Source organism: Colobus angolensis, unplaced genomic scaffold (genome assembly GCF_000951035.1).
Source record: "Colobus angolensis palliatus isolate OR3802 unplaced genomic scaffold, Cang.pa_1.0 Scaffold31, whole genome shotgun sequence".
Lineage (NCBI taxonomy): Eukaryota > Metazoa > Chordata > Mammalia > Primates > Cercopithecidae > Colobus > Colobus angolensis.
In genome coordinates this window covers 9,510,470-9,522,616 of record NW_012116377.1, presented here as the reverse complement: position 1 = coordinate 9,522,616, position 12,147 = coordinate 9,510,470, and the positions used below count along the sequence as shown (strand labels likewise).

Here is a 12,147-nt window from a genome sequence, read left to right as displayed (position 1 = left end):
CATTCATTCACTTGCTTGCTGACTTGCTTAGTACCTATTGTGTGCCAGATGATGTGCTAGGTGCTTTAAAAAATATAAACATGGCAGACTCTGTCCTGAAGAAGCTCAATTAGTGAAGAGTGAGGTAGAGAACAAGCATAATTCACCATAAGTCCTGATCTGAAGGTGGCAGATTTTTACTTCAGGTTAATTTTAGATTGGGACTAGTGAGAAAGTGGTAAGATTCCTGTGGCAGTTTTAAAACTTGGCCTCAAAATCTTTGACACTCCTCCTATCAAGGCACAGGCTTATGGCTGCTTTGATCAATACAGTATGGCAAAAAGCAACACCATGTGACTTCTGAGGGCAGGTAATAAAAGACCAGGGAGTCTTCACCTGGCTCTCATGGAATGCTCCTTCTGGGAACACTTGCTCCAGGAACCCAGCCACCATGATGTGAGGAAACCCAAGCCACATGGAGAGGCCATATGTAGGCACTCTGGCTCCACATATCCCAGCTGAGCCCAGCCTTCAAGTTGTCTCAGTCCAGAAGCCAGACGGTAAGTGAAGAAGCCTCCCAATGATCCAAGCCACCAGCTGTTTGAGTCACCTCAGTCTTTCAGGTCCTCACAAGCCACCCTACCATGTCCTGTTCAAATTCCTGACCCACAGAACCCCAGAGCATAACAAAATGATTGTTGTCTTATGCCACTATTTATGCCACTGTTTGGGGAAGTTTTGTCCCAGCAATGGATGACTGGAACAAACCCTGCAGAAATAGGTGCTACTTATGGCAGGACCCTGGGCAGTCTTGGCTAGAGGGCTGGAGCCAAGAAGGATTGAGACCTCTCAAAGACTGTAACTGGTACACCCCCTTTAAATGTTCACCCCATTTATCAAGTTTACCACACCTTCGTTCATTCAGCAAATATGTATGGAGTGCCTGGTATGTGACAGACACTATTTTAGAATTGGATAAAAATACTTGCCCTCAAGGAGCTTACTGTGTAGTGGGAAAAACAGACAATTGGTGAGGAAAATACATAAAATGTAAACTATGTTGGAAAGGGGATAAATATAAGAGAAAAAATAAAACTGAAAGAGGGGAGATGAACTACCAGGATAAGATTGAAATTTTAGAGAGGGTGGCCAGGAAAGGCCTCATGGAGAGGTGACTTGAATAAAGTCTTGTTGGAAAGACCTGGGATGGGAAATACCACATTGTCCCCTCCCCAGTACCCAGCTGTATCAGCTGCTCACACCTGGTTACCCAGACAGACCCCAGGACAACCCTTAGGGTCAAGGAGCTTGGGTCCTTTAACATGTTACCTCTCCAGTTACAATTATATAATGCCAGACAGAAAGGGATGTCAGAAGCTATGCAGTCCCTCCCTCCTCACCCTCCAATGGGGAAACTGAGGCCATGGCGTTCCAGGTAGCCTGAGACTTAACCTGAGATCTGCATGTCTGCCCAATCCTGTGTTATTTCTATGACTCCCCACTGGCTCCTAGAACATCCCTGTCCCTCGGTGGCTAAGCTCTTTCTTCTGCGGCTGCATCATCCCTGCTAGAAGCACCTAATACTTATCAGTTACTAGTTTTGTGACAAATCCTTAGGGTAAGTGGGGCTGGGGAGGCCAAGAACAGAAGCAGCACTGGCCCCAGACAACTGTCCAGCATTCCCACCAGTGAGACTACCACTGTCCATAATTTTCTCCACCAATAGCCTCATCCACAGTGTAGTCTGTGATATGAAAAATGGACATGTTCCATTTTCTCTTCCCAGTCCATCTGTCGTGGGTTAAATTGTGTTCCCCCAAAAATCCTATTGAAGTCCTAACCTCTGGTACCTGTGAATGTGACCTGGTTTGGAAATAGGGTCTTTGCAGATATAATCAGGTTAAGATGAAGTCATACTGAATTAGGGTGGCATTTAATCCAATAACTAGTATCAAAAAAAAAAAAAAAAGGAGGAAATTTGGATGCATTGGATGCAGACACACAGAGGGGAGGACATCATGTGAACATACACTGACACAGAGGGGAGAAGTCCATGTGAAGACGGACACAGAGACTGGAGTGATACATATGCAACCAAGGAATGCCAAGGACTGCTGGCAGCCACTAGAAGCCAGAAGAGTCAAGAAAGGATCCTCCCAGAACCTTCGGAGGAAAGTTTGACTCTGTTTGAACCCCTGATTTCAGACTTCCAGCCTCTGGAGCTGTGAGGAAATGAATTTCCATTGTTTCGAGTCACCTGGCTTGTGGTACTTTATTACAGCAACCCAAACAAATGCATAATGTGGTACTTTGTTACAGCAACCCAAACAAATGCATACACTCTTCTACACTAAAAAGTCTGAAGCCACGCATGGTTCCCATACAGTCTTCCTCCCTACAATCCCCAGGTCCACAGCTCATAAGCAGCTCCTGCCTCCCCCAACACCACTCCTTCATATCTACCTGCTGTGCACATGCAGAGACTCCCACGGAGCCCTACAGAAAGTGAGTTCAGAGGTCAGCCATTTCTAGAGTTTTTAGTACAGTTTGCTGATTAGCCGGGTCCTATGTCATGCTGTAGGCACAACCTAGTTTATAAAGTTTGGCTCCAACCAGTCTAGGATCTGTTGGTCTTTTTGGAAGGTGGTAATTATAACCCTCAATGACTGATAAATGACTGGTACAGGCCTTCTGATGGGCTGAGAGGTTGCACAGAAGTACCATCTATGGGAGAGAGTTTATTCCCATGGATCTAGTAGCAGCCTTTTAAATGGGAACCATCCTTCTAAAGGGCTAGTTGGCAAAATGGAACAAAGGCTAAAAAAGAGGATGGTATCTTTTGACCTAGTAATGCTTTCCTGGGAACATAGTACAAGGAAATAATACAACAGAAAAAATAAACTATTTGGACAAAGGTCATTATAACAGAGTTACTCATAATAGTGGAATTAAAAACTGAAAACATTAATTGTAGAACAACTAAAATAAAGTATCATAATAATACCCAACATGTTCTGAGCACTTACTATGTGCCAGGCATTCCCCCAAGCACTTTGCTTGGATTCTCTCGTCTAATCCTCACAAAAACTTTACAAGTTTGTTGCATTATCCCTGATTCTTTGTAGATAAATAAACTTGTTTAAAATCATACAGTGAGGAAGCGACAAGTGAGCACAATTTATACCCTGTGCTTAGTTTGACTTTATTGTGGCCATCTGATCTTGGACAAGTTCCTTTTAACTTTCCTAAGCTTTGGGCCATCAACTACAAAGTGGGAACAATAACAATATTGCAAGATTGACAAAGACTAAATGCAAAATGTATGAAAACAAGTAAACTGTAAAACATTATCCAAATGAGAAGTATTTACAGCAAAATAATAACTGAATATTTTATGTGGCAGCCCTCATTGCAGCCTACTTTACACGCCACGTTGAATAGTTGAAATTTTGTCCTTTATGTAGCAGGGGATTAACATTGTTTTTAACCAGGGGTGTCACAATGAGATCTGTGTTTCAATACTGTTTTTAGGTACAATAATACAAGATCATCTCAGGGTGACAAAATTGGAACTTTATCTAGTTCTTGATCCTTAACAAGTTTCATGAGCTCTCCAATAAAAGCCTTGGTCTGATTGTTCCAGAAGGCAATGAGGCCTCAGTCTGGGGTAAGCAGGGCGGCCTAAGAGTAGTAGTGCCCTTAACTCACAGACTCTGCAGGAAAGCAGGGTCCTCATCCCCTAACAGCTGTGCAGAAGGGTCTTGAACCTTGTCAAGAGGAAAGCAGAAACCTCAGAACACATGCAAAGGTGGGAGTGTTCTGAAGGCAGTTGGAGGTGACTCTTCTCACTCCTCTCACACTGGGTAGTCATAAGGAGGGTTATTATTATCAACAGGTCCAAGAGGTCTTAAATTTTCCCATTAAATCCAAGGCAATTACACAACTGATTCCACTAAACCAGGACTGGCACAGCTCCAGGATCCTATCCCAGTGAACCTGGCTGAACAATGAAAGACAAGAGGTCCAGACAACCTAAGGCATCATCCAGACCTGGCAGTCTCTCTCCAGAGCAGAATCAGAGACTTGGCCCTTGAATCATCCCTCCCCATCTTTCAGCTCAGAAAGAGTCTAGGCAGAAAAAGGGACCTGCACACCCTCTCCATATCCCAGTCTGCAAATGGATTCCCCCATCATGTTTTCAAGTCATTTTGCACTTCTCTTGTCCACCACTCTGCTCACCTTTCTCACCCAGGAGAGAAGGTGAGGGACTTAACATACCCCTTGCAACAATTCTGGGAGGTGGTTACATCTCCATTTTATAAGGGAATGAACTGAAGTTCAGAGTAGTCAAATAATGTGCCCAGATTCACCCATCTAATAAGTTCTTGAGCTGGGATTGAAACCCAGGTCTGTTAGCTCCAGACCCTTCCCATCAGCTGCCGACCCAGCCCTCCCAATCAATTAGGAAAAGTGGCTAAGATGAACGATGAAGTCTACCTGTGCAAAATCCATTTGTCATGCCTTGTCACATGGCTCTATCTCGTCCACACTCCACAGGCATGAAGGTCATTTAGGAACCAGAAGGGCCTGACCCCTCCTGCTCTGCCCCTTCCCACACACAGCCACACTCCTCTATAAAAGGATCTAGAAAGCCACGGTCCTGGAAAGGGGTCAATCAGCACTGGGCTGGCACCTGGAGGCCTGAGTTCCTGAGCCTGCCAGCTATGGTGCCAACCACATCTCCCAGAAAAAGGACAGAGAGTAATTAGAAAGCAACGCCTCACAGACCAAACATGAGTCACATTTCTAAAATAGTCTCAAAATGAAAGATCAGCCTGGGGCCTGCAGTGACAGCGCTTGAGCCCAACTCCTCCACACAACCTCCGTTTCTTCTAGGCTCCCAGAGGAGACCCAAAAAGGAAGCTGCAGCAGAGTACCACTGAAGTGTACAGGTGTTTCCACCCAGCCACAAAGGTTCACTAGCCATCCACTATATACCTGACAGAAGATCAGAGATGGCCCTATTGTGGCCCTACCCCTGAGAAGCTCATGGCTCAGTGACAACACAAGCTGGGAAACAAAGAGGGCCAGCACAGACCAGATGCTCTAAACCAAGTGAAATTTATCTCAAGAATACAACTTGTCTGGAACAGTTGAAAATCAATCAATGTAATTCACCACATTAGCAGACTAAAGCAGGTGTAGGCAAACTATGGCCCCTGGGCCAAATCCAGCTTATTGTCTATTTTTGTAAACCAAGGTTTACTGAAACACATCCATGCCCATTCATTTACATGTTATCTACAGCCCCTTCCAGGCTCCAATGGCAAAGATGAATACCTGTGACAGAGATAGTATAAGCCTGCAAAGTTGAAAATATTTACTATCTGCATCTGCTTCTTTACAGAAAAAGTTCACCAGCTCCCTGTCTAAACTATTAGGAGAGAACCTTTCATCCAACAAAACTGCAGCAACTCCAACTCCCTTTCCTCTCTTTTCTACAGACCATGTTGGGAGGCAGATGAGCATTAGGGTCCTAGACTGTCAGGGTGGGAAGACCAAGCTGCTGCTTCCCATGAAAGAAACAGTCCACGGTGTTAACCTTTGCTTCCTTCCCATTGTTCCCGCCCCCAAGCACAAGCTTCAGGGCTCCCTGCTGGTAAGCCTTTTACTAAAGCTCTCCTAATAAAAGCTTAAAGGTAGGAAAACTGGTTCTACACCTCCATGTCCCCTTTCCCCACCCAAATGTCCCAGAAAAGGAGAACCCTAGAAATTATCAGAAAAGAAGAAAGGTCTCAAATCAATGATCTAAGCATCCACTTTAGCAAACTAGAAAAGGAAGAGCAACTGAACCCAAAACAAGCAGAATATATAGTAAAGATAAACCAATGAATTTGGAAACAAAAAACATTGAGAAAACTCAAAGAAACCAACAAACAGCTGGTTCTTTGAAAGAACTAACAAAATTCACAAACCACTGCCCAGATTGACCAACAGCAAAAGAGAAGATACAAACTATAAATATCAGGAATAGAAAACGAGACATTACTGCAATTCCTAAACAAATAAAAAGGATAATAAGTTAATGTTATGAACATTTATAAATATTCTGTCTTTTAGATTAAATAGACAAATCACCCCAAAGATACAACCTACTAAAAATCACTCAAGGAGAAACAAATAACCTGGACAGTCCTATATTTATTAAAGAATTTAATTTGCTATTGAAAATCATGCCACAAAACAACTTCAGGCTCAGGTGTCACTGGCAAGTTCTACCAAAACTTTCAGGAACAAATAACAACAGTTTTATGCAAACTCTTCCAGAAAACAGAAGAGGAAGGAACACTTCCCAACTCATAAGGCTACAAATATACCCTGACACCAAAACCAGACAAAGACATTGGATCAATATCCTTCATGAATATAGACACAAAAAACCTCAATGAAATTGAGTGAACCAAATCCAGCAATATATAAAAAGATTAATAATATACCATAAGTGGAGTTTATTCTGGGAATGTAAGGCTGGTTAAACATTTGAAAATCAATTACTTTAATTCCACATATCAATAGACTACCGCAGAGATCAGCAAACTATGACTGGGAAAACTATGACCAGCAGGCCAAATCCAATCTGCAGCCTGTTTTTATAAATACAGGTTCCTGGAACACAGCCACATCCATTCACTTACCCATCTATTGTCCATGGCTGCTTTCATGCTACAATGGCAGAGCTGAATTACTGAGTAGAGGAGATTTATGAGAGTTGAGTAGAGAGTTGAATAAAATACCTTAAGGCCCACAAGACCTAAAATATTTGTTATCTGGCCACTATGACCTGTTTTTAACTCCCAGAACACTTCTGACACCCAACTATGTGGTGTGTTTTTCCTCATACCAACCAAGTCTCCCTCCAGACACCAGCTGCGTCTTACAATCCAATTCAATGCTAACACTATCAACCTTGAGTTAGTGTTAGATCCTACAGCTTAAGGGCTCAGTCCCCAAGACTGCCCTCATTTCAGATGCTGATCACAAGTCCTGGGCCCCTCATATTTCTGACCAACTGACGATAAGTCAGAGACTCCCATGACCCCCTTCTTGGGTTTGATAATTTGTTAGAATGGTTGACAGAACTTGAGAGCTCTCTTTCCTTATATTTACCAGTTTATTTTACAGGATACAACCTAGGAACAGCCAAATGGAAGAGATACATAGGACAAGGTATGTGAAAAGGGGTGGGGGACTTCCATGCCCTCTCCAGGCATTGCCAGCACCTTGCCAGCATCTCAGTGTGCTTAGGCAATTCCAAAGCTCTCCAAACCCCTTCGATTAGGAGTTTTTACGGAGGCTCTGTTACATAGGCATAGTTGATTAAATCACTGGCCTTTAGTGATTTACTCAGTGTTCAGCCCTTCTTCCCTCCCTAGATGTTGGGGTAGGGTGTGCTGAAAATTCCAACCTTCTAATTACATGGTTGGTTCCTCTGACAATCAGCCCCCATCCTGAAGCTATATAGGGGCTCACCAAGCTATACAGTCACCTCACCAGCATAAACTCAGGTATGGTTGAAAGGGACTTATTATGAATAACCGAAGACATTCCTCTCACCCCTCTCACTCAGGAAATTCCCAGGGTTTTAGAAGCTCTACGCCAGAAACTGAAAATAAAGACCAAATATATATATTTCTTATTTTTCTCACACTGCCCTTTGTGAAAGAGTTTGCCAACTCATGGACAAAAGAAAAAAATATGATCATCTCAACAGATCCATAAAAAGCACTTGAACAAATCATTATTCATTCACGGTAAAGACAAAGAAAATCTAAGCAAGCTAGAAGGAAACTTCCTCAACCTGATCAAAAGTATCTACAAAAAAAACTATGACTAATGTCATACAAGATGATATGAGGGTCAACGCCTGCCTCCTAAGATTGGAAATAAGGCAATGAGGTCTGTTTTCACCACTCCTGTTTAACATTATACTGGAAATCCTAACAAGCACAATAAAGCAAGAAAAATAAAGGCAAAGAAATTGGAATTGAATAAATAAAACTGTCTTTATTCAGAGATGACATGATTATCTCTGATGAAAATCTCAAAGAATCTAGAAAAAAAAGCTACTAGAACTAATAAGTCAGTTTAGAAAAGTCAAAAGATACAAGGTCAACAAACAAAAATCAATTGCTTAAAAACAATTAAAAAGCTCAGGAAAATAGTTAAGAGCAGATGAGGACTGAAAATTGATTCTATATCCCAGCCTTCTAAATTGTTTAAGTTGCACATTAGATTTAGCCAGCTACTAATCACATTATATTTTCAAACTCTGCAAGTACATATTTTGCTGTACTTTATTTTGATTTAAAATTTTAAAAAATCCATTAAAATACTAAATCAATTATAGTTATAAATACTAGCAATGAGCAACTGGAAAACAAAATTTTACTAAAAGTACCATTAAAAATTACACCAAAACATGAAATAGGTAACTATAAACATGACAAAATATGTTCAATATTTATATGCTAAAAACTATAAAATATTGATAAGGAAATCAAAGATGACCTAAATGGAGAAATATAGTCTATTTATGTACTCAAAAACCCAACATTGTTAAGATGTCAATTCTCTCCAAACTGATTTATAGAGTCAATGCAATACCAACAGACTTCCATCAGGAATTTATGCAGAAGCTAACAAGATGATTCTAAAATTTATGTGAGGCTGAAAAATCTGTAACAGCCAAAACTATTTTGAAAAGAAAGAACTAAGTCGAAGGGCTCAAATTTCCTTACTTCAAAACTTACAATAAAGCTATAATAATCAATGCAGTGTGGTATTGTTGGAAGAATAAATGCATAAATCAATGGGACAGAATACTCATAATAGACCACACATACATCCTCAACTGATTTTCAACAAAGGTACAAAGACAATTCAATAAGAGGATAATCTTTTCACTGTGGTGCTAGCACAATTGGACATTCATACGCACAATAGAATCTCTATCAATACCTTACATCATATATAAAAATTAACTTAAAATGGATCAGAACTAAATATACAACCTAAAACTGTAAAACGTCTTGAAGAAAACATTGTAGAACATCTTAATGACTCCACATTAGGTCAGTATTTCTTAGATATAACAGCAAAAGCATAACACATTTTTAAAAACTGATAAATTGAATTTCATCACAATTAAAGACTTCTGTTATGCAATAACAGGCATTGTTAAAGACAATGAGAAGACAAGCTACAGACAGCAAGAAAATATTTGCCAAACCTATACCTGATGAAAGATTAATGACCAGAACGTATAAAGAACTCTCAAATCTAAATCACAAGGAAACAAACAATCCAATAAAACTTGGGCAAAAGACTTAAACAGATACTTCACCAAAGACAATATATGTTTGGCAAATAAGCACAAAGATATTCGACATTAGTAGTCACTAAGGAAATTCAAATTAAAAACACAATAGGATAAAACTATTCTTTTAGAATGTCTAAAATTTTAAAAATCTGACAATACCAAGTGCTGACAAAGATGTGGAAAGATGTGGAAAGATGTGGAAAGTATAACCCTCAGACATTACTACCAGGAATGCAAAATGGTACAGCTACTTTGGAAAACAGTTTGATATTCTATTATATTTACCATACCTTCCAGAAACCCCAATCCTAGATATTTACCCAAGTGAAATGAAATCTATGTTCATATAAAAATCTGTTCACAAATATTGATAGTGAATTGTTTGTTATCACCTGAAACTGGAAACAGCCCAGACGTCCTTCAACCGGGGAACAGGTAAACACACGGTGATAACGTCTTTACAATGAAATAATACTCGGCAACAAAAATGAATTACCTATTGATATGCCCACCACCATGGATGAATCTCAAACACATTAATGCTAAGTGAAAGCAGGCACCCTAAAAAGCCTGCAAACCATGACTCCATTTATACGACATTCTGAAATAGGAAAGAACACAGGGAGAGAAAGCAGATCAGTGACTGCCAAGGTCTGCAGGTGGTGGAAGAGCAGACAACCAAAGCTTACAAGGCAATTCTGGGAGGTAATGGAGCTGTTCTGTATCTCAAATGTGATGGTGCCTATACGACTATATACATTTGTCAACATTCAGAACTGAACTTCCTCATAATTGTGTACTAATTGCTCGGAATTGTATATTAAAATGGGTGAATTTTACTGTATATAAATTATACCTACTTTTTTACATGAGAAAGAAAAAGAGTCTTCAAAAATCCTATTATGATGCAGCATTCAAAAGAAAAGTTATTGTGTACCTGGGAAAATGCCAATCATTTGTCAAACAATGGAATCAAAAGGCAGTAGAAACTGCCAAATTTACCAGACCAGAATACACTGAAGCTAGGAAAAGTTGGTGTGACTGATTTATGTGCAATAGATGATCAGGTAGATACTGAATATTTTTTTCAAAGTTTCCAGTTAACTTTTAGAAAAAGATATCTAACTTTTAGCAATATTACTTACAGAAAAGCCAGAACTCAAAATTTAATCTAAAGAAAATATAGATAAAACCCTGGTAGACTTATTCTGCCAATCCTAAAGATGCCAAAAATGTCAAAATTGTGGGCACATACAAAACTGGCTAAGGGAAGCAAAGACAATTAATAGTTCAATCTCACTTAGGACTACAGATGTAAAAAAAACCAAAATATTAGAAAATCAAAGTCACTAGGGTATTAAAAAAAACTACATTATGACTAAGTGTTTATTCCAGGAATGCAAGAATGCGTCAACATTCAAAAATCATGAGCACAGATTATGGAAAACAGCATTTCACCTTGAAATCATATGTAACACTGATAGATTATATCAGTTATCACATTATCACAGTTCAGGAGGATCTTCATAGTTTGATTATAATGATGAAGAAACTGGTATGCAATTTCAAAAATAAAGGTATATTGTAATTTAGAAACTTTTCTAACATTGTCTATATGAAAGGAAGTGCTTTTTCCTGAGAAATTATAAAGTGATATGAATCTTACTGCCTATAATCTGGAATAAAGAAAATATGAGAATCCATCTTTTTTCACGCTATTACCTTTATATTTTCTCTTCAGCTGGCCTGAATTGGTTTCTGTTAATTTTGAAAAATCCTTCCTAATACACAAATCAAAGAAATAACAGAAATAATTACCCAGGGAAAAATCAAATCAGGTTGACATCAGAATCACCTGGAAAGTGTTGTTAAACCAGATTCCCTGACCTCACCAAAGCAGTCTGGGCCGGGACTGCGGAGCCATAGGTTATTTTTCAAACAAGGTTCCCAAAGAGACTTTGTTATCAGCCAGTTCTGGAACCACTGCTATGAGGAAACAGAGGCATTAACATGTTCTTCCCTTGACGTTTCTTCAGTATAGTTACAGATATAAAATTTTAGCATGAAAAAAATTAAACAAATAATAAAAACATACCATAATAATTTATGACTTGTCTCTGTAAAAAGAATTTTACAGGGACTTATTTCTAGAGAAGTTGAGGCTGAAAAGGTCAGAGGCAGCCTCTGGGGGCAGTATCTGACAGTCATTAGGAACTTAACTCATTCCCTGAGCAAATATTTAAGGACAGAAGAACCTGTAAATCAAAGAGGCAAGTGAAGAATATTCCAGGTGAGGATGAACTCACAGTCACAGTCAGAGACACAGGAAAGTAAAAATTGGGCTGAGACAAGAAGTCTGGATGTAGTGGGATCAAGGAGTGTGGGGGTGGCTGCTGTAAGACTGGGCTTGGAGGTCAGATTATAGAGGCCTGTGAATGGCTTAAGGTTGTTCTGTGTGAAACAGGGAGCCACCGGGGGTTTCTGAAGGTAGTGACGCAGTCAGACTATGTTTTAGATCAACAAAGCAATCAAGTGTACGATGTATTTGGGCTACAGAGAAGCCACAGTTAATACTCCAAGTGTGAGCTAGTACGATCTGGTCAGGAACAAGTAGTAATATCAAAGTAAAACGAAGTGTTTCTCTACCTGGGATAATCAGCAGGCCCACAGGGGAGGAGCTGAGCCCCAAGGTGGTTGCCCAATCGCAACAAGAAGCCTGAGAACTCCCTAAAACATGCTATTGGGTAACATCAGTAGCAACTGTGTTAATTGTATCATGTATACCATGA

The 12,147-nt window shown here is 39.9% G+C and overlaps 1 protein-coding gene across 5 annotated transcripts in view; it reads right to left on the bottom strand.

Moving 5' to 3' along the window:
- The window catches only part of MYLK (myosin light chain kinase), a 270,952-nt gene extending 259,812 nt beyond the window's left edge, over positions 1-11,140 (bottom strand). For 4 of the 5 annotated variants that reach the window (XM_011950783.1, XM_011950784.1, XM_011950785.1 and 1 more), the window contains exon 1: positions 11,081-11,134. The gene's annotated coding sequence lies outside the window, so the exon portion shown is untranslated. Of the gene's footprint in view, positions 1-11,080 lie in introns of all 5 variants that reach the window. The other variant, XM_011950787.1, reaches the window with a different exon arrangement.
- Positions 11,141-12,147: the final 1,007 nt, after the last annotated feature.